Source organism: Schistocerca americana, chromosome 10 (genome assembly GCF_021461395.2).
Source record: "Schistocerca americana isolate TAMUIC-IGC-003095 chromosome 10, iqSchAmer2.1, whole genome shotgun sequence".
Lineage (NCBI taxonomy): Eukaryota > Metazoa > Arthropoda > Insecta > Orthoptera > Acrididae > Schistocerca > Schistocerca americana.
Window position 1 is genome coordinate 18,442,383 of NC_060128.1, and position 22,366 is coordinate 18,464,748.

Consider the following 22,366-nt stretch of genomic DNA (forward strand, 5'->3'; position numbering starts at 1 on the left):
AGTAAGAAGAGTCAGTTTCCTTTTGCTTAAGTCGGCATTGTGCCTTTTCTATTTAATTCCGATGCAATTTCTGTGTTTCATCGTCAATAAGAAGGTCAGAGGGATACAGTAAACCTGAAGTGAAGCATCGGAATCTATAACTAGTGTCACAAGAATGGTTCAAAACATAGACAGTTGGAAGAGTCAGTTTTCTTGTACTTATGTCGGCATTGTGCCTTTTGTACTTAATTCCGATGCAATTTCTGTGTTTCATCGTCAATAAGATGGTCAGAGGGATACAGTAAACCTGAAGTGAAGCATCGGAATCTATAACTAGCGTCACAGGAATGGTTCAAAACACAGACAGTAAGAAGAGTCAGTTTTCTTGTACTTAAGTCGGCATTGTGCCTTTTCTATTTAATTCCGATGCAATTTCTGTATTCATCGTCAATAAGAAGGTCAGAGGGATATAGTAAACCTCAAGTGAAGCGTCGGAATCTATAACTAATGTCACAGAAATGGTTCAAAACATAGACAGAAAGAAGAGTCAGGTCTCTTGGACTTAAGTCGGCATTGTGCGTTTTGTATATAAATCCGATGCAATTTCTGTGTTTCATCGTCAATAAGGAGGTCAGAGGGATACAGTGAACCTGAAGTGAAGCGTCGGAATCTGTAACTAGTGTCACAGGACTGGTTCAAAACATAGACAGAAAGAAGACCAAGTTTTCCTGTACTTAAGTCGGCATTGTGCCTTTTCTATTTAATTCCGATGCAATTTCTGTGTTTCATCGTCAATAAGAAGGTAAGAGGGATACAGTAAACCTCAAGTGAAGCGTCGGAATCTATAACTAATGTCACAGAAATGGTTCAAAACATAGACAGAAAGAAGAGTCAGGTCTCTTGGACTTAAGTCGGCATTGTGCCTTTTGTATTTAATTCCGATGCAATTTCTGTATTTCATCGTCAATAAGAAGGTCAGAGGGATACAGTAAACCAGAAGTGAAGCATCGGAATCTATAACTAGTGTCACAGGAATGGTTCAAAACATATACAGTAAGAAGAGTCAGTCTTCTTGTACTTAAGTCGGCATTTTGCCTTTTGTATTTAATTCCGGTGCAATTTCTGTGTTTCATCGTCAATAAGAATGTCAGATGGATACTGTAAACCTGAAGTGAAGCATCGGAATCTTTAACTAGTGCCACAGGAATGGTTCAAAGCATAGACAGTAAGAAGAGTCAGTCTTCTTGTACTTAAGTTGGCATTGTGCCTTTTCTATATAATTCCGACGTAATTTCTGTGTTTCATCGTCAATAAGAAGGTCAGAGGGATACCGTAATCCTTAAGTGAAGCATCGGAATCTATAACTAGTGTCACAGGAATGGTTCAAAGCATAGACAGTAAGAAGAGTCAGTTTCCTTTTGCCTAAGTCGGCATTGTGCCTTTTCTATTTAATTCCGATGCAATTTCTGTGTTTCATCGTCAATAAGAAGGTCAGAAGGATACAGCAAACCTGAAGTGAAGCATCGGAATCTATAACTAGTGTCACAGGAATGGTTCTTAACATAGACAGTTGGAAGAGTCAGTTTTCTTGTAATTAAGTCGGCATTGTGCCTTTTGTACTTAATTCCGATGCCATTTCTGTAATTCATCGTCAATAAGAAGGTCAGAGGGATACAGTAAACCTGAAGTGAAGCATCGGAATCTATAACTAGCGTCACAGGAATGGTTCAAAACATAGACAGTAAGAAGAGTCAGTTATCTTGTACTTAAGTCGGCATTGTGCCTTTTCTTTATTTAATTCCGATGCAATTTTTGTGTTTCATCGTCAATAAGAAGGTCAGAGGGAAACCGTAAACCTGAAGTGAAGCATCGGAATCTATAACTAGTGTCACAGGAATGGTTCAAAACATAGGTAGTAAGAAGAGTCAGTTTTCTTGTACTTAGGTGGGCATTGTGCCTTTTGTATTTAATTCCGATGCAATTTCAGTGTTTCGTCGTCAATAAGAAGGTCCAAGGGATACAGTAAACCTGAAGTGAAGCATCGGAATCTAAAACCGGTTTCACAGGAAGGGTTCAAAACGTTGACAGTAAGAAGAGCCAGTCATCTTGTACTTGAGTCGGCATTGTGCCTTTTGTATTGAATTCCGATGCAATTTCTGTGTTTCATCGTCAATAAGAAGGTTAGAGGGATACAGTAAACCTGAAGTGAAGCATCGGAATCTAAAACCGGTTTCACAGGAAGGGTTCAAAACGTGACAGTAAGAAGAGCCAGTCATCTTGTACTTGAGTCGGCATTGTGCCTTTTGTATAGAATTCCGATGCAATTTCTGTGTTTCATCGTCAATAAGAAGGTCCACGGAATACAGTAAACCTGAAGGCAAGCATCGGAATCTAAAACTGGTCTCACAGGAAAGGGTCAAAACATTGACAGTAAGAGGAGCCAGTCTTCCTGTACTTGAGTCGTCAATGTGCCTTATGTATTTATTTCCGATGCAATTTCTGTGTTTCATCGTCAATAAGAAGGTCAGAGGTATACAGTAATCCTGAAGTGATGCATCGGAATCTATAACTAGTGTCACAGGAATGGTTCAAAACATAGACAGTAAGAAGAGTCAGTTTTCTTGTACTTAAGTTGGCATTGTGCCTTTTCTATTTAATTCCGATGCAATTTCTGTGTTTCATCGTCAATAAGAAGGTCAGAGGGAAACCGTAAACCTGAAGTGAAGCATCGGAATCTATAACTAGTGTCACAGGAATGGTTCAAAACATAGGTAGTAAGAAGAGTCGGTTTTCTTGTACTTAGGTCGGCATTGGGCCTTTTGTATTTAATTCCGATGCAATTTCTGTGTTTCATCGTCAATAAGAAGGTCATAGGGTTACAGTAAACCTGAAGTGATGCATCGGAATCTATAACTATTGTCACAGGAATGGTTCAAAACATAGACAGTAAGATGAGTCAGTTTTCTTGTACTTAAGTCGGCATTGTGCTTTTGTATTGAATTCCGATGCAATATCTGTGTTTCATCGTCAATTAGAAGGTCAGAGGGATACAGTAAACCTGAAGTGAAGCATCGGAATGCATAACTAGTGTCACAGGAATGGTTCAAAGCATAGACGGTAAGAAGAGTCAGTTTTCTTTTGCTTAAGTCGGCATTGTGCTCTTTCTATTTAATTCCGATCCAATTTCTGTGTTTCATCGTCAATAAGAAGGTCAGAGGGATACAGTAAACCTGAAGTGAAGCATCGGAATCTATAACTAGTGACACAGGAATGGTTCAAAACATAGACAGTTAGAAGAGTCAGTTTTCTTGTACTTAATTCGGCATTGTGCCTTTTGTATTTAATTCCGATGCAATTTCTAAAATTCATCGTCAATAAGAAGGTCAGAGGGATACAGTAAACCTGAAGTGAAGCATCGGAATCAATAACTAGTGTCAGACGAAAGGTTAAAATCATAGACAGTAAGAAGAGTCAGTTTTCTTGTACTTAAGTCGTCATTGTGCCTTTTCTATTTAATTCCGATGCAATTTCTGTGTTTCATCGTCAATACGAAGGTCTGAGGGATACAGTAAACCTGAAGCGAAGCATCGCAATCTGTAACTAGTGTCACAGGAATGATTCAAAACATAGGCAGTAAAAAGAGTCAGTTTTCTTGTACTTAACTCGGCATTGTGCCTTTTGTATTTAATTCCGATGCAGTTTCTGTGTTTCATCGTCAATAAGAAGGTCAGAGGGATACAGTAAACCTGAAGTGAAGCATCGGAATCTATAACTAGTGTCACAGGAATGGTTCAAAACATAGACAATAAGAAGAGTCGGTTTTCTTGTACCTAGGTCGGCATTATGCCTTTTGTATTAAAATCCGAAGTAATTTCTGTGTTTCGTCGTCAACAAGAAGGTCCAAGGGATACAGGTAACCTGAAGTGAAGCATCGGAATCTAAAACCGGTTTCACAGGAAGGGTTCAAAACGTTGACAGTAAGAAGAGCCAGTCATCTACTTGAGTCGGCATTGCGCCTTTTGTATTGAATTCCCATGCAATTTCTGTGTTTCATCGTCAATAAGAAGGTCAGAGGGATACAGTAAACCTGAAGTGAAGCATCGGAATCTATAACTAGTTTCACAGGAATGGTTTAAAACATAGACAGTAAGAAGAGTCAGTTTTCTTCCACTTTAGTCGGCATTGTGCATTTGTATTTAATTCCGATGCAATTTCTGTGTTTCATCGTCAATAAAAAGGTCAGAGGGATACAGTAAACCTGAAGTGAAGCATAGGAATCTATAACTAGTGTCGCAGGAATGGTTCAAAACATAGACAGTAAGAAGAGTCAGTTTTCTTGTACTTAAGTCGGCACTGTGCCCTTTGTATTGAATTCCGATGCAATTTCTGTGTTTCATCGTCAATAAGAAAGTCAGAGGGATACAGTAAACCTGAAGTGAAGCATCGGAAGGTATAACTAGTGTCACAGGAATGGTTCAAAACATATTCAGTGAGAAGAGTCAGTTTTCTTGTACTTAAGTTGGCATTGTGCCTTTTCTATTTAATTCCGATGCAACTTCTGTGTTTCATCGTCAATAAGAAGGTAAGAGGGACACAGTAAACCTGAAGTGAAGCATCGGAAACTATAACTAGTGTCACAGGAATGGTTCAAAACATAGACAATAAGAAGAGTTGGTTTTCTTGTACCTAGGTCGGCATTGTGCCTTTTGTATTAAAATCCGAAGTAATTTCTGTGTTTCGTCGTCAACAAGAAGGTCCAAGGGATACAGTAAACCTGAAGTGAAGCATCGGAATCTAAAACCGGTTTCACAGAAAGGGTTCAAAACGTTTACAGTAAGAAGAGCCAGTCATCTACTTGAGTCGGTATTGTGCCTTTTGTATTGCATTCCCATGCAATTTCTGTGTTTCATCGTCAATTAGAAGGTCAGAGGGATACAGTAAACCTGAAGTGAAGCATCGGAATCTATAACTAGTTTCACAGGAATGGTTTAAAACATAGACAGTAAGAAGAGTCAGTTTTCTTCTACTTAAGTCGGCATTGTGCATTTGTATTTAATTCCGATGCAATTTCTGTGTATCATCGTCAATAAAAAGGTCAGAGGGATACAGTAAACCTGAAGTGAAGCATCGGAATCTATAACTAGTGTCGCAGGAATGGTTCAAAACATAGACAGTAAGAAGAGTCAGTTTTCTTTTACTTAAGTCGGCACTGTGCCCTTTGTATTGAATTCCGATGCAATTTCTGTGTTTCATCGTCAATAAGAAAGTCAGAGGGATACAGTAAACCTGAAGTGAAGCATCGGAAGGTATAACTAGTGTCACAGGAATGGTTCAAAACATATTCAGTGAGAAGAGTCAGTTTTCTTGTACTTAAGTCGGCATTGTGCCTTTTCTATTTAATTCCGATGCAACTTCTGTGTTTAATCGTCAATAAGAAGGTAAGAGGGACACAGTAAACCTGAAGTGAAACATCGGAATGTATAACTAGTGTCACAGGAATGGTTCAAAACATAGACAGTAAGAAGAAACAGTTTTCTTGTACTTAAGTCGGCATTGTGCCTTTTGTATTGAATTCCGATGCTATTTCTGTGTTTCATCGTCAATAAGAAGGTCAGAGGGATACAGTAAACCAGAAGTGAAGCATCGGAATCTATTACTAGTGTCACAGGAATGGTTCAAAGCATAGACAGTAGGAAGAGTCAGTTTTCTTGAACTTAAGTCGGCATTGTGCCTTTTCTATTTAATTCCGATGCAATTTCTGTGTTTCATCGTCACTAAGAAGGTCAGCGTTATACAGTAAACCTGAAGTGAAGCTTCGGAATCTATAACTAGTGTCACAGGAATGGTTCAAAGCATTGACAGTGAGAAGAGTCAGTTTTCTTATAATTAAGGCGGCATTGTGCCTTTTGTATTTAATTCCGATGCAATTTCTGTGTTTCATCGTCAATAAGAAGGTCAGAGGGATACAGTAAACCTGAAGTGAAGCATCGGAATCTATAACTAGTGTCACAGGAATGGTTCAAAACATAGACAGTAAGAAGGGTCAGTTTTCTTGTACTTAAGTCGGCATTGTGCCTTTTCTATTTAATTCCCATGCAATTTCTGTGTTTCATCGTCAAGAAGAAGGTCAGAGGGATACATCGAACCTTAAGTGAAGCATCGGAATCTATAACTAGTGTCACACGAATGGTTCAAAACATAGACAGTAAGAAGAGTCAGTTTCCTTTTGCTTAAGTCGGCATTGTGCCTTTTCTATTTAATTCCGATGCAATTACTGTGTTTCATCGTCAATAAGAAGGTCAGAGGGATACAGTAATCCTTAAGTGAAGCTTCGGAATCTATAACTAGTGTCAGAGGAATGGTTCAAAGCATAGACAGTAAGAAGAGTCAGTTTCCTTTTGCCTAAGTCGGCATTGTGCCTTTTCTATTTAATTCCGATGCAATTTCTGTGTTTCATCGTCAATAAGAAGGTCAGAAGGATACAGTAAACCTGAAGTGAAGCATCGGAATCTATAACTAGTGTCACAGGAATGGTGCAAAACATAGACAGTTGGAAGAGTCAGTTTTCTTGTAATTAAGTCAGCATTGTGCCTTTTGTACTTAATTCAGATGCCATTTCTGTGTTTCATCGTCAATAAGAAGGTCAGAGGGATACAGTAAACCTGAAGCGAAGCATCGGAATCTGTAACTAGCGTCACAGGAATGGTTCAAAGCATAGACAGTAAGAAGAGTCAGTTTTCTTGTACTTAAGTCGGCATTGTGCCTTTTCTATTTAATTCCGATGCAATTTCTGTGTTTCATCGTCAATAAGAAGGTCAGAGGGAAACCGTAAACCTGAAGTGAAGCATCGGAATCTATAACTAGTGTCACAGGAATGGTTCAAAACATAGACCGTAAGAAGAGTCAGTTTTCTTGTACTTAAGTCGGCATTGTGCCTTTTCTATTTAATTCCGATGCAATTTCTGTGTTTCATCGTCAATAAGAAGGTCAGAGGGAAACCGTAAACCTGAAGTGAAGCATCGGAATCTATAACTAGTGTCACAGGAATGGTTCAAAACATAGGTAGTAAGAAGAGTCAGTTTTCTTGTACTTAGGTCGGCATTGTGCCTTTTGTATTTAATTCCGATGCAATTTCTGTGTTTCGTCGTCAATAAGAAGGTCCAAGGGATACAGTAAACCTGAAGTGAAGCATCGGAATCTAAAACCGGTTTCACAGGAAGGGTTCAAAACGTTGACAGTAAGAAGAGCCAGTCATCTTGTACTTGAGTCGTCATTGTGCCTTTTGTATTGAATTCCGATGCAATTTCTGTGTTTCATCGTCAATAAGAAGGTTAGAGGGATACAGTAAACCTGAAGTGAAGCATCGGAATCTAAAACCGGTTTCACAGGAAGGGTTCAAAACGTGACAGTAAGAAGAGCCAGTCATCTTGTACTTGAGTCGGCATTGTGCCTTTTGTATTGAATTCCGATGCAATTTCTGTGTTTCATCGTCAATAAGAAGGTCAGAGGGAAACCGTAAACCTGAAGTGAAGCATCGGAATCTATAACTAGTGTCACAGGAATGGTTCAAAACATAGACAGTAAGAAGAGTCAGTTTTCTTGTACTTAATTCGGCATTGTGCCTTTTGTATTTAATTCCGATGCAATTTCAAAGTTTCATCGTCAATAAGAAGGTCAGAGGGATACAGTAAACCTGAAGTGAAGCATCGGAATCAATAACTAGTGTCACAGGAATGGTTCAAAGCATAGACAGTAAGAAGAGTCAGTTTCCTTTTGCTTAAGTCGGCATTGTGCCTTTTGTATTTAATTCCGATGCAATTTCTGTGTTTCATCGTCAATAAGAGGGTCAGAGGGTTACAGTAAACCTGAAGTGATGCATCGGAATCTATAACTAGTGTCACAGGAATGGTTCAAAACATAGACAGTAAGAAGAGTCAGTTTTCTTGTACTTAAGTCGGCATTGTGCCTTTTGTATTGAATTCCGATGCAATATCTGTGTTTCATCGTCAATAAGAAGGTCAGAGGGATACAGTAAACTTGAAGTGAACCATCGGAATCTATAACTAGTGACACAGGAATGGTTCAAAACATAGACAGTTAGAAGAGTCAGTTTTCTTGTACTTAATTCTCCATTGTGCCTTTTGTATTTAATTCCGATGCAATTTCAAAGTTTCATCGTCAATAAGAAGGTCTGAGGGATACAGTAAACCTGAAGTGAAGCATCGCAATCTATAACTAGTGTCACAGGAATGATTCAAAACATAGGCAGTAAAAAGAGTCAGTTTTTTTGTACTTAACTCGGCATTGTGCCTTTTGTATTTAATTCCGATGCAGTTTCTGTGTTTCATCGTCAATACGAAGGTCAGAGGGATACAGTAAACCTGAAGTGAAGCATCGGAATCTATAACTAGTGTCACAGGAATGGTTCAAAACATTGACAATAAGAAGAGTCGGTTTTCTTGTACCTAGGTCGGCATTGTGCCTTTTGTATTAAAATCCGAAGTAATTTCTGTGTTTCGTCGTAAACAAGAAGGTCCAAGGGATACAGTAAACCTGAAGTGAAGCATCGGAATCTAAAACCGGTTTCACAGGAATGGTTCAAAACGTTGACAGTAAGAAGAGCCAGTCATCTACTTGAGTCGGCATTGTGCCTTTTGTATTGAATTCCCATGCAATTTCTGTGTTTCATCGTCAATAAGAAGGTCAGAGGGATACAGTAAACCTGAAGTGAAGCATCGGAATCTATAACTAGTTTCACAGGAATGGTTTAAAACATAGACAGTAAGAAGAGTCAGTTTTCTTCTACTTAAGTCGGCATTGTGCATTTGTATTTAATTCCGATGCAATTTCTGTGTTTCATCGTCAATAAGAATGTCAGATGGATACAGTAAACCTGAAGTGAAGCATCGGAAGCTTTAACTAGTGCCACAGGAATGGTTCAAAGCATAGACAGTAAGAAGAGTCAGTTTCCTTTTGCTTAAGTCGGCATTGTGCCTTTTCTATTTAATTCCGATGCAATTTCTGTGTTTCATCGACAATAAGAAGGTCAGAGGGATACAGTAAACCTGAAGTGAAGCATCGGAATCTATAACTAGTGTCACAAGAATGGTTCGAAACATAGACAGTTGGAAGAGTCAGTTTTCTTGTACTTATGTCGGCATTGTGCCTTTTGTACTTAATTCCGATGCAATTTCTGTGTTTCATCGTCAATAAGATGGTCAGAGGGATACAGTAAACCTGAAGTGAAGCATCGGAATCCATAACTAGCGTCACAGGAATGGTTCAAAACATAGACAGTAAGAAGAGTCAGTTTTCTTGTACTTAAGTCGGCATTGTGCCTTTTCTATTTAATTCCGATGCAATTTCGGTGTTTCATCGTCAATAAGAAGGTCAGAGGGATACAGTAAACCTGAAGTGAAGCATCGGAATCTATAACTAGTGTCACAGGAATGGTTCAAAACATAGAGAGTAAGAAGAGTCAGTTTTCTTCTACTTAAGTTGGCATTGCGCCTTTTCTATATAATTCTGATGTAATTTCTGTGTTTCATCGTCAATAAGAAGGTCAGAGGGATACAGTAATCCTTAAGTGAAGCATCGGAATCTATAACTAGTGTCACAGGAATGGTTCAAAGCATAGACAGTAAGAAGAGTCAGATTCCTTTTGCCTAAGTCGGCATTGTGCCTTTTCTATTTAATTCCGATGCAATTTCTGTGTTTCATCGTCAATAAGAAGGTCAGAAGGATACAGTAAACCTGAAGTGAAGCATCGGAATCTATAACTAGTGTCACAGGAATGGTTCTTAACATAGACAGTTGGAAGAGTCAGTTTTCTTGTAATTAAGTCGGCATTGTGCTTTTTGTACTTAATTCCGATGCCATTTCTGTATTTGATCGTCAATAAGAAGGTCAGAGGGAAACCGTAAACCTGAAGTGAAGCATCGGAATCTATAACTAGTGTCACAGGAATGGTTCAAAACATAGGTAGTAAGAAGAGTCAGTTTTCTTGTACTTAGGTCGGCATTGTGCCTTTTGTATTTAATTCCGATGCAATTTCTGTGTTTCGTCGTCAATAAGAAGGTCCAAGGGATACAGTAAACCTGAAGTGAAGCATCGGAATCTAAAACCGGTTTCACAGGAAGGGTTCAAAACGTTGACAGTAAGAAGAGCCAGTCATCTTGTACTTGAGTCGGCATTGTGCCTTTTGTATTGAATTCCGATGCAATTTCTGTGTTTCATCGTCAATAAGAAGGTTAGAGGGATACAGTAAACCTGAAGTGAAGCATCGGAATCTAAAACCGGTTTCACAGGAAGGGTTCAAAACGTGACAGTAAGAAGAGCCAGTCATCTTGTACTTGAGTCGGCATTGTGCCTTTTGTATTGAATTCCGATGCAATTTCTGTGTTTCATCGTCAATAAGAAGGTCAGAGGGAAACCGTAAACCTGAAGTGAAGCATCGGAATCTATAACTAGTGTCACAGGAATGGTTCAAAACATAGACAGTAAGAAGAGTCAGTTTTCTTGTACTTAAGTTGGCATTGTGCCTTTTCTATTTAATTCCGATGCAATTTCTGTGTTTCATCGTCAATAAGAAGGTCAGAGGGATACAGTAAACCTTAAGTGAAGCATCGGAATCTATAACTAGTGTCACAGGAATGGTTCAAAGCATAGACAGTGAGAAGAGTCAGTTTCCTTTTGCTTAAGTCGGCATTGTGCCTTTTCTATTTAATTCCGATGCAATTTCTGTGTTTCATCGTCAATAAGAAGGTCAGAAAGATACAGTAAACCTGAAGTGAAGCGTCGGAATCTAAAACCGGTTTCACAGGTAGGGTTCAAAACGTTGACAGTAAGAAGAGCCAGTCATCTTGTACTTGAGTCGGCATTGTGCCTTTTCTATTTAATTCCGATGAAATTTCTGTGTTTCATCGTCAATAAGAAGGTCAGAGGGAAACCGTAAACCTGAAGTGAAGCATCGGAATATATAACTAGTGTCACAGGAATGGTTCAAAACATAGGCAGTAAGAAGAGTCTGTTTTCTTGTACTTAAGTCGGCATTGTGCCTTTTGTATTGAATTCCGATGCAATATCTGTGTTTCATCGTCAATAAGAAGGTCAGAGGGATACAATAAACCTGAAGTGAAGCATCGGAATGCATAACTAGTGTCACAGGAATGGTTCAAAGCATAGACGGTAAGAAGACTCAGTTTTCTTTTGCTTAAGTCGGCATTTTGCTCTTTCTATTTAATTCCGATGCAATTTCTGTGTTTCATCGTCAATAAGAAGGTCAGAGGGATACAGTAAACCTGAAGTGAAGCGTCGGAATCTATAACTAGTGACACAGGAATGGTTCAAAACATAGACAGTTAGAAGAGTCAGTTTTCTTGTACTTAAGTCGTCATTGTGCCTTTTCTATTTAATTCCGATGCAATTTCTGTGTTTCATCGTCAATACGAAGGTCTGAGGGATACAGTAAACCTGAAGTGAAGCATCGCAATCTATAACTAGTGTCACAGGAATGATTCAAAACATAGGCAGTAAAAAGAGTCAGTTTTCTTGTACTTAACTCGGCATTGTGCCTTTTGTATTTAATTCCGATGCAGTTTCTGTGTTTCATCGTCAATAAGAAGGTCAGAGGGATACAGTAAACCTGAAGTGAAGCATCGGAATCTATAACTAGTGTCACAGGAATGGTTCAAAACATAGACAATAAGAAGAGTCGGTTCTCTTGTACCTAGGTCGGCATTGTGCCTTTTGTATTAAAATCCGAAGTAATTTCTGTGTTTCGTCGTCAACAAGAAGGTCCAAGGGATACAGTAAACCTGAAGTGAAGCATCGGAATCTAAAACCGGTTTCACAGGAAGGGTTCAAAACGTTGACAGTAAGAAGAGCCAGTCATCTACTTGAGTCGGCATTATGCCTTTTGTATTGAATTCCCATGCAATTTCTGTGTTTCATCGTCAATAGGAAGGTCAGAGGGATACAGTAAACCTGAAGTGAAGCATCGGAATCTATAACAAGTTTCACAGGAATGGTTTAAAACATAGACAGTAAGAAGAGTCAGTTTTCTTCTTCTTAAGTCGGCATTGTGCATTTGTATTTAATTCCGATGCAATTTCTGTGTTTCATCGTCAATAAAAAGGTCAGAGGGATACAGTAAACCTGAAGTGAAGCATCGGAATCTATAACTAGTGTCACAGGAATGGTTCAAACCATAGACAGTAAGAAGAGCCAGTTTTCTTGTACTTAAGTCGGCACTGTGCCCTTTGTATTGAATTCCGAGGCAATTTCTGTGTTTCATCGTCAATAAGAAAGTCAGAGGGATACAGTAAACCTGAAGTGAAGCATCGGAATCTATTACTAGTGTCACAGGAATGGTTCAAAACATAGAGAGTAGGAAGAGGAAGTTTTCTTGAACTTAAGTCGGCATTGTGCCTTTTCTATTTAATTCCGATGCAATTTCTGTGTTTCATCGTCAATAAGAAGGTCAGAGGGATACAGTAAACCTGAAGTGAAGCTTCGGAATCTATAACTAGTGTAACAGGAATGTTTCAAAGCATTGACATTAAGAAGAGTCAGTTTTCTTATAATTAAGTCGGCATTGTGCCTTTTGTATTTAATTCCGATGGAATTTCTGTGTTTCATCGTCAATAAGAAGGTCTGAGGGATACAGTAAACCTGAAGTGAAGCATCGGAATCTATAACTAGTGTCACAGGAATGGTTCAAAACATAGACAGTAAGAAGGGTCAGTTTTCTTGTACTTAAGTCGGCATTGTGCCTTTTCTATTTAATTCCGATGCAATTTCTGTGTTTCATCGTCAATAAGAAGGTCAGAGGGATACAGTGAACCTTAAGTGAAGCATCGGAATCTATAACTAGTGTCACACGAATGGTTCAAAACATAGACAGTAAGAAGAGTCAGTTTCCTTTTGCTTAAGTCGGCATTGTGCCTTTTCTATTTAATTCCGATGCAATTACTGTGTTTCATCGTCAATAAGAAGGTCAGAGGGATACAGTAATCCTTAAGTGAAGCATCGGAATCTATAACTAGTGTCACAGGAATGGTTCAAAGCATAGAAAGTAAGAAGAGTCAGTTTCCTTTTGCCTAAGTCGGCATTGTGCCTTTTCTATTTAATTCCGATGCAATTTCTGTGTTTCATCGTCAATAAGAAGGTCAGAAGGATACAGTAAACCTGAAGTGAAGCATCGGAATCTATAACTAGTGTCACAGGAATGGTTCAAAACATAGACAGTTGGAAGAGTCAGATTTCTTGTAATTAAGTCGGCATTGTGCCTTTTGTACTTAATTCCGATGCCATTTCTGTGTTTCATCGTCAATAAGAAGGTCCACGGGATACAGTAAACCTGAAGGCAAGCATCGGAATCTAAAACTGGTCTCACAGGAAAGGTTCAAAACATAGACAGTAAGAGGAGCCAGTCCTCCTGTACTTGAGTCGTCAAAGTGCCTTTTGTATTTATTTCCGATGCAATATCTGTGTTTCATCGTCAATAAGAAGGTCAGAGGGATACAGTAATCCTGAAGTGATGCATCGGAATCTATAACTAGTGTCACAGGAATGGTTCAAAACATAGACAGTAAGAAGAGTCAGTTTTCTTGTACTTAAGTTGGCATTGTGCCTTTTCTATTTAATTCCGATGCAATTTCTGTGTTTCATCGTCAATAAGAAGGTCAGAGGGATACAGTGAACCTTAAGTGAAGCATCGGAATCTATAACTAGAGTCACACGAATGGTTCAAAACATAGACAGTAAGAAGAGTCAGTTTCCTTTTGCTTAAGTCGGCATTGTGCCTTTTCTATTTAATTCCGATGCAATTACTGAGTTTCATCGTCAATAAGAAGGTCAGAGGGATACAGTAATCATTAAGTGAAGCATCGGAATCTATAACTAGTGTCACAGGAATGGTTCTAAGCATAGACAGTAAGAAGAGTCAGTTTCCTTTTGCCCAAGTCGGCATTGTGCCTTTTCTATTTAATTCCGATGCAATTTCTGTGTTTCATCGTCAATAAGAAGGTCAGAAGGATACAGTAAACCTGAAGTGAAGCATCGGAATCTATAACTAGTGTCACAGGAATGGTTCAAAACATAGACAGTTGGAAGAGTCAGTTTTCTTGTAATTAAGTCGGCATTGTGCCTTTTGTACTTAATTCCGATGCCATTTCTGTGTTTCATCGTCAATAAGAAGGTCCACGGGATACAGTAAACCTGAAGGCAAGCATCGGAATCTAAAACTGGTCTCACAGGAAAGGTTCAAAACATAGACAGTAAGAGGAGCCAGTCCTCCTGTACTTGAGTCGTCAGAGTGCCTTTTGTATTTATTTCCGATGCAATTTCTGTGTTTCATCGTCAATAAGAAGGTCAGAGGGATACAGTAATCCTGAAGTGATGCATCGGAATCTATAACTAGTGTCACAGGAATGGTTCAAAACATAGACAGTAAGAAGAGTCAGTTTTCTTGTACTTAAGTTGGCATTGTGCCTTTTCTATTTAATTCCGATGCAATTTCTGTGTTTTATCGTCAATAAGAAGGTCAGAGGGATACAGTAAACCTTAAGTGAAGCATCGGAATCTATAACTAGTGTCACAGGAATGGTTCAAAACATAGACAGTAAGAAGAGTCAGTTTTCTTGTACTTAAGTTGGCATTGTGCCTTTTCTATTTAATTCCGATGCAATTTCTGTGTTTTATCGTCAATAAGAAGGTCAGAGGGATACAGTAAACCTGAAGTGAAGCATCGGAATCTATAACTAGTGTCACAGGAATGGTTCAAAACATAGGCAGTAAGAAGTGTCAGTTTTCTTGTACTTAGGTCGGCATTGGGCCTTTTGTATTTAATTCCGATGCAATTTCTGTGATTCATCGTCAATAAGAAGGTCAGAGGGTTACAGTAAACCTGAAGTGATGCATCGGAATCTATAACTAGTGTCACAGGAATGGTTCAAAACATAGACAGTTAGAAGAGTCAGTTTTCTTGTACTTAATTCGGCATTGTGCCTTTTGTATTTAATTCCGATGCAATTTCTAAGTTTCATCGTCAATAAGAAGGTCAGAGGGATACAGTAAACCTGAAGTGAAGCATCGGAATCAATAACTAGTGTCACACGAAAGGTTAAAATCATAGACAGTAAGAAGAGTCAGTTTTCTTGTACTTAAGTCGTCATTGTGCCTTTTCTATTTAATTCCGATGCAATTTCTGTGTTTCATCGTCAATACGAAGGTCAGAGGGACACAGTAAACCTGAAGTGAAGCATCGCAATCTATAACTAGTGTCACAGGAATGATTCAAAACATAGACAGTAAGAAGAGTTGGTTTTCTTGTACCTAGGTCGGCATTGTGCCTTTTGTATTAAAATCCGAAGTAATTTCTGTGTTTCGTCGTCAACAAGAAGGTCCAAGGGATACAGTAAACCTGAAGTGAAGCATCGGAATCTAAAACCGGTTTCACAGGAAGGGTTCAAAACGTTGACAGTAAGAAGAGCCAGTCATCTACTTGAGTCGGCATTGTGCTTTTTGTATTGAATTCCCATGCAATTTCTGTGTTTCATCGTCAATAAGAAGGTCAGAGGGATACAGTAAACCTGAAGTGAAGCATCGGAATCTATAACTAGTTTCACAGGAATGGTTTAAAACATAGACAGTAAGAAGAGTCAGTTTTCTTCTACTTAAGTCGGCATTGTGCATTTGTATTTAATTCCGATGCAATTTCTGTGTTTCATTGTCAATAAAAAGGTCAGATGGATACAGTAAACCTGAAGTGAAGCATCGGAATCTATGATTAGTGTCGCAGGAATGGTTCAAAACATAGACAGTAAGAAGAGTCAGTTTTCTTGTACTTAAGTCGGCATTGTGCCTTTTGTATTGAATTCCGATGCAATTTCTGTGTTTCATCGTCAATAAGAAAGTCAGAGGGATACAGTAAACCTGAAGTGAAGCATCGGAAGGTATAACTAGTGTCACAGGAATGGTTCAAAACATATACAGTGAGAAGAGTCAGTTTTCTAGTACTTAAGTCGGCATTGTGCCTTTTCTATTTAATTCCGATGCAACTTCTGTGTTTCATCGTCAATAAGAAGGTAAGAGGGACACAGTAAGCCTGAAGTGAAACATCGGAATGTATAACTAGTGTCACAGGAATGGTTCAAAACATAGACAGTAAGAAGAGCCAGTTTTCTTGTACTTAAGTCGGCATTGTGACTTTTGTATTCAATTCCGATGCTATTTCTGTGTTTCATCGTCAATAAGAAGGCCAGAGGGATACAGTAAACCTGAAGTGAAGCTTCGGAATCTATAACTAGTGTCACAGGAATGGTTCAAAGCATTGACATTAAGAAGAGTCAGTTTTCTTATAATTAAGTCGGCATTGTGCCTTTTGTATTTAATTCCGATGCAATTTCTGTGTTTCATCGTCAATAAGAAGGTTAGAGGGATACAGTAAACCTGAAGTGAAGCATCGGAATCTATAATTAGTGTCACAGGAATGGTTCAAAACATAGACAGTTAGAAGAGTCAGTTTTCTTGTACTTAAGTCGGCATTGTGCCTTTTCTATTTAATTCCGATGCAATTTCTGTGTTTCATCGTCAATAAGAAGGTCAGAGGGATACAGTAAAACTGAAGTGAAGCATCGGAATCTATAACTAGTGTCACAGGAATGGTTCAAAACATAGACAGTAGGAAGAGTCGGTTTTCTTGTACCTAGGTCGGCATTGTGCCTTTTGTATTGAAAACCGAAGTAATTTCTGTGTTTCGTCGTCAACAAGAAGGTCCAAGGGATACAGTAAACCTGAAGTGAAGCATCGGAATCTAAAACCGGTTTCACAGGAAGGGTTCAAAACGTTGACAGTAAGAAGATCCAGTCATCTACTTGAGTCGGGATTGTGCCTTTTGTATTGAATTCCCATGCAATTTCTGTGTTTCATCGTCAATAAGAAGGTCAGAGGGATACAGTAAACCTGAAGTGAAGCATCGGAATCTATAACTAGTTTCACAGGAATGGTTTAAAACATAGACAGTAAGAAGAGTCAGTTTTCTTCTACTTAAGTCGGCATTGTGCATTTGTACTTAATTCCGATGATATTTCTGTGTTTCATCGTCAATAAAAAGGTCAGAGGGATACAGTAAACCTGAAGTGAAGCATCGGAATCTATAACTAGTGTCGCAGGAATGGTTCAAAACATAGACAGTAAGAAGAGTCAGTTTTCTTGTACTTAAGTCGGCATTGTGCCTTTTGTATTGAATTCCGATGCAATTTCTGTGTTTCATCGTCAATAAGAAAGTCAGAGGGATACAGTAAACCTGAAGGGAAGCATCGGAAGGTATAACTAGTGTCACAGGAATGGTTCAAAACATATACAGTGAGAAGAGTCAGTTTTCTTGTACTTAAGTCGGCATTGTGCCTTTTCTATTTAATTCCGATGCAACTTCTGTGTTTCATCGTCAATAAGAAGGTAAGAGGGACACAGTAAACCTGAAGTGAAACATCGGAATGTATAACTAGTGTCACAGGAATGGTTCAAAACATAGACAGTAAGAAGAGTCAGTTTTCTTGTACTTAAGTCGGCATTGTGCCTTTTGTATTGAATTCCGATGCTATTTCTGTGTTTCATCGTCAATAAGAAGGCCAGAGGGATACAGTAAACCGGAAGTGAAGCATCGGAATCTATTACTAGTGTCACAGGAATGGTTCAAAACATAGACAGTAGGAAGAGTCAGTTTTCTTGAACTTAAGTCGGCATTGTGCCTTTTCTATTTAATTCCGATGCAATTTCTGTGTTTCATCGTCAATAAGAAGGTCAGAGGGATACAGTAAACCTGAAGTGAAGCTTCGGAATCTATAACTAGGGTCACAGGAATGGTTCAAAGCATTGACAGTAAGAAGAGTCAGTTTTCTTATAATTAAGTCGGCATTGTGCCTTTTGTATTTAATTCCGATGCAATTTCTGTGTTTCATCGTCAATAAGAAGGTCAGAGGAATACAGTAAACCTGAAGTGAAGCTCGGAATCTATAACTAGTGTCACAGGAATGGTTCAAAGCATTGACAGTAAGAAGAGTCAGTTTTCTTATAATTAAGTCGGCATTGTGCCTTTTGTATTTAATTCCGATGCAATTTCTGTGTTTCATCGTCAATAAGAAGGTCAGAGGGATACAGTGAACCTTAAGTGAAGCATCGGAATCTATAACTAGTGTCACACGAATGGTTCAAAGCATAGACAGTAAGAAGAGTCAGTTTCCTTTTGCTTAAGTCGGCATTGTGCCTTTTCTATTTAATTCCGATTCAATTACTGTGTTTCATCGTCAATAAGAAGGTCAGAGGGATACAGTAAACCTGAAGTGAAGCATCGGAATCTATAACTAGTGCCACAGGAATGGTTCAAAACATAGATAGTTGGAAGAGTCAGTTTTCTTGTACTTAAGTCGGCATTGTGCCTTTTGTACTTAATTCCGATGCAATTTCTGTGTTTCAGCGTCAACAAGAAGGTCAGAGGGATACAGTAAACCTGAAGTGAAGCATCGGAATCTATAACTAGCGTCACAGGAATGGTTCAAAACATAGACAGTAAGAAGAGTCAGTTTTCTTGTACTTAGGTCGGAATTGTGAATTTTGTATTTAATTCCAATGCAATTTCTGTGTTTCGTCGTCAATAAGAAGGTCCAAGGGATACAGTAAACCTGAAGTGAAGCATCGGAATCTAAAACCGGTTTTACAGGAAGGGTTAAAATCGTTGACAGTAAGAAGAGCCAGTCATCTTGTACTTGAGTCGGCATTGTGCCTTTTGTATTGAATTCCGATGCAATTTCTGTGTTTCGTCGTCAATAAGAAGGTTAGAGGGATACAGTAAACCTGAAGTGAAGCATCGGAATCTATAACTAGTGTCTCAGGAATGGTTCAAAACATAGGCAGTAAGAAGAGTCAGTTTTCTTGTACTTAAGTTGGCATTGTGCCTTTTGTATTGAATTGCGATGCAATTTCTGTGTTTCATCGTCAATAAGATGGTCAGAGGGATACAGTAAACCTGAAGTGAAGCATCGGAATCAATAACTAGTGTCACAAAAATGGTTCAAAACATAGACAGTAAGAAGAGTCAGTTTTCTTGTACTTAAGTCGGCATTGTGCCTTTTGTATTGAATTCCGATGCAATTTCTGTGTTTCATCGTCAATAAGAAAGTCAGAGGGATACAGTAAACCTGAAGTGAAGCATCGGAACCTATAACTAGTTTCACAGGAATGGTTCAAAACATGTACAGTAAGAAGAGTCAGTTTTCTTGTACTTAAGTCGGCATTGTGCCTTTTCTATTTAATTCCGATGCATTTTCTGTGTTTCATCGTCAATAAGAAGGTAAGAGGGACACAGTAAACCTGAAGTGAAACATCGGAATCTATAACTAGTGTCACAGGAATGGTTCAAAACATAGACAGTAAGAAGAGTCAGTTTTCTTGTACTTAAGTCGGCATTGTGCCTTTTGTATTGAATTCCGGTGCTATTTCTGTGTTTCATTGTCAATAAGAAGGTCAGAGGGATACAGTAAACCTGAAGTGAAGCATCGGAATCTATAACTAGTGTCACATGAATGGTTCAAAACATGGACAGTAGGAAGAGTCAGTTTTCTTGTACTTAAGTCGGCATTGTGCCTTTTCTATTAAATTCCGATGCAATTTCTGTGTTTCATCGTCAATAAGAAGGTCAGAGGGATACAGTAAACCTCAAGTGAAGCATCGGAATCTATAACTAGTGTCACATGAATGGTTCAAAACATGGACAGTAGGAAGAGTCAGTTTTCTTGTACTTAAGTCGGCATTGTGCCTTTTCTATTAAATTCCGATGCAATTTCTGTGTTTCATCGTCAATAAGAAGGTCAGAGGGATACAGTAAACCTCAAGTGAAGCATCGGAATCTATAACTAGTGTCACAGAAATGGTTCAAAACATAGACAGCAAGAAAAGTCAGTTCTCTTGTACTTAAGTCGGCATTGTGACTTTTGTATTTAATTCCGATGCAATTTCTGTGTTTCATCGTCAATAAGAAGGTCAGAGGGATACAGTAAACCTGAAGTGAAGCATCGGAATCTATAACTAGTGTCACAGGAATGGTTCAATACATATACAGTAAGAAGAGTCAGTCTTCTTGTACTTAAGTCGGCATTGTGCCTTTTGTATTTAATTCCGATGCAATTTCTGTGTTTCATCGTCAGTAAGAATGTCAGAGGGATATAGTAAATCTGAAGTGAAGCATCGGAATCTATAACTAGTGTCACAGGAATGGTTCAAAACATAGACAGTAAGAAGAATCAGTCTTCTTGTACTTAAGACGGCATTGTGCCTTTTGTATTTATTACCGATGCAATACCTGTGTTTCATCGTCAATAAGGTCAGAGGGATACAGTAAACCTGAAGTAAAGCATCGGAATCTATAACTAGTGTTACAGGAATGGTTCAAAACATAGATAGTAAGCAGAGTCAGTTTTCTTGTACTTAAGGTGGCATTGTGCCCTTTGTATTTAATTCCGATACAATTTCTGTGTTTCATCGTCACTAAGAAGGTCAGAGGGATACAGTAAACCGGAAATAAAGCATCAGAATCTGTAACTAATGTCACAGGAATGGTTCAAAACATAAACAGTAAGAAGAGTCTGCTTTCTTCTACTTAAATCGGCATTGTGCCTTTTGTATTTAATTCCGTTGCAATTTCTGTGTTTCATCGTCAATAAGAAGGTCAGAGGGATACAGTAAACCTGAAGTGAAGCATCGGAATCTATAACTAGTGTAACAGGAATGGTTAAAAACATAGACAGTAAGAAGAGTCAGTTTTCTTGTACTTAGTTCGGCATTGTGCCTTTTGGATTTAATTCCGGTGATATTGATGTGTTTCATCGTCAATAAGAAGGTCCACGGGATACAGTAAACCTGAAGGCAAGCATCGCAATCTAAAACTGGTCTCACAGGAAGGGTTCAAAACGTTGACAGTAAGAAGAGCCAGTCATCTTGTACTTCAGTCAGCATTGTGCCTTTTGTATTGCATTCCGATGCAATTTCTGTGTTTCATCGTCAATAAGAAGGTTAGAGGGATATAGTAAACCTGAAGTGAAGCCTCGGAATCTATAACTAGTGTCACAGGAATGGTTCAAAACATAGACACTAAGAAGAGTCAGTTTTCTTGTACTTAAGTTGTCGTTGTGCCTTTTGTATTGAATTGCGATGCAATTTCTGTGTTTCATCGTCAATAAGATGGTCAGAGGGATACAGTAAACCTGAGGTGAAGCATCGGAACCTATAACTAGTGTCACAGGAATGGTTCAAAACATATACAGTAAGAAGAGTCAGTTTCCTTGTACTTAAGTCGGCATTGTGCCTTTTCTATTTAATTCCGATGCAATTTCTGTGTTTCATCGTCAATAAGAAGGTAAGAAGGACACAATAAACCTGAAGTGAAACATCGGAATCTAAACTAGTGTCACAAGAATGGTTCAAAACATAGACAGTAAGAAGAGTCAGTTTTCTTGTACTTAAGTCGGCATTGTGCCTTTTGTATTTAATTCCGGTGCTATTTCTGCGTTTCATCGTCAATAAGAAGGTCAGAGGGATACAGTAAACCTGAAGTGAAGCATCGGGACCTATAACTAGTGTCACAGGAATGGTTCAAAACATAGACAGTAGGAAGAGTCAGTTTTCTTGTACTTAAGCCGGCATTGTGCCTTTTCTATTCAATTCCGATGCAATTTCTGTGTTTCATCGTCAATAAGAAGGTCAGAGGGATACAGTAAACATCAAGTGAAGCATCGGAATCTATAACTAGTGTCACAGAAATGATTCAAAACATAGACAGCAAGAAAAGTCAGTTCTTTTGTACTTATGTCTGCATTGTGCCTTTTGTATTTAATTCCGATGCAATTTCTGTGTTTCATCGTCAGTTAGAAGGTCAGAGGGATACAGTAAACCTGAAGTGAACCATCTGAATCTTTAACTAGTGCCACAGGAATGGTTCAAAGCAAAGACAGTAAGAAGAGTCAGTTTACTTGTACTTAAGTCGGCAGTGTGCCCTTTGTAATTAATTCCGATACAATTTCTGTGTTTCATCGTCAATAAGAAGGTCAGAGGGATACAGTAAACCTGAAATAAAGCATCAGAATCTGTAACTAATGTCACAGGAATAGTTCAAAACATAGACAGTAAGAAGAGTCTGCTTTCTTCTACTTAAATCGGCATTGTGCCTTTTGTATTTAATTCCGATGCAATTTCTGTGTTTCATCGTGAATAAGAAGGTCAGAGGGATACAGTAAAACTGAAGTGAAGCATCGGAATCTATAACTAGTGTCACAGGAATGGTTCAAAACATATACAGTAAGAAGAGTCAGTGTTCTTGTACTTAGGTCGGCAT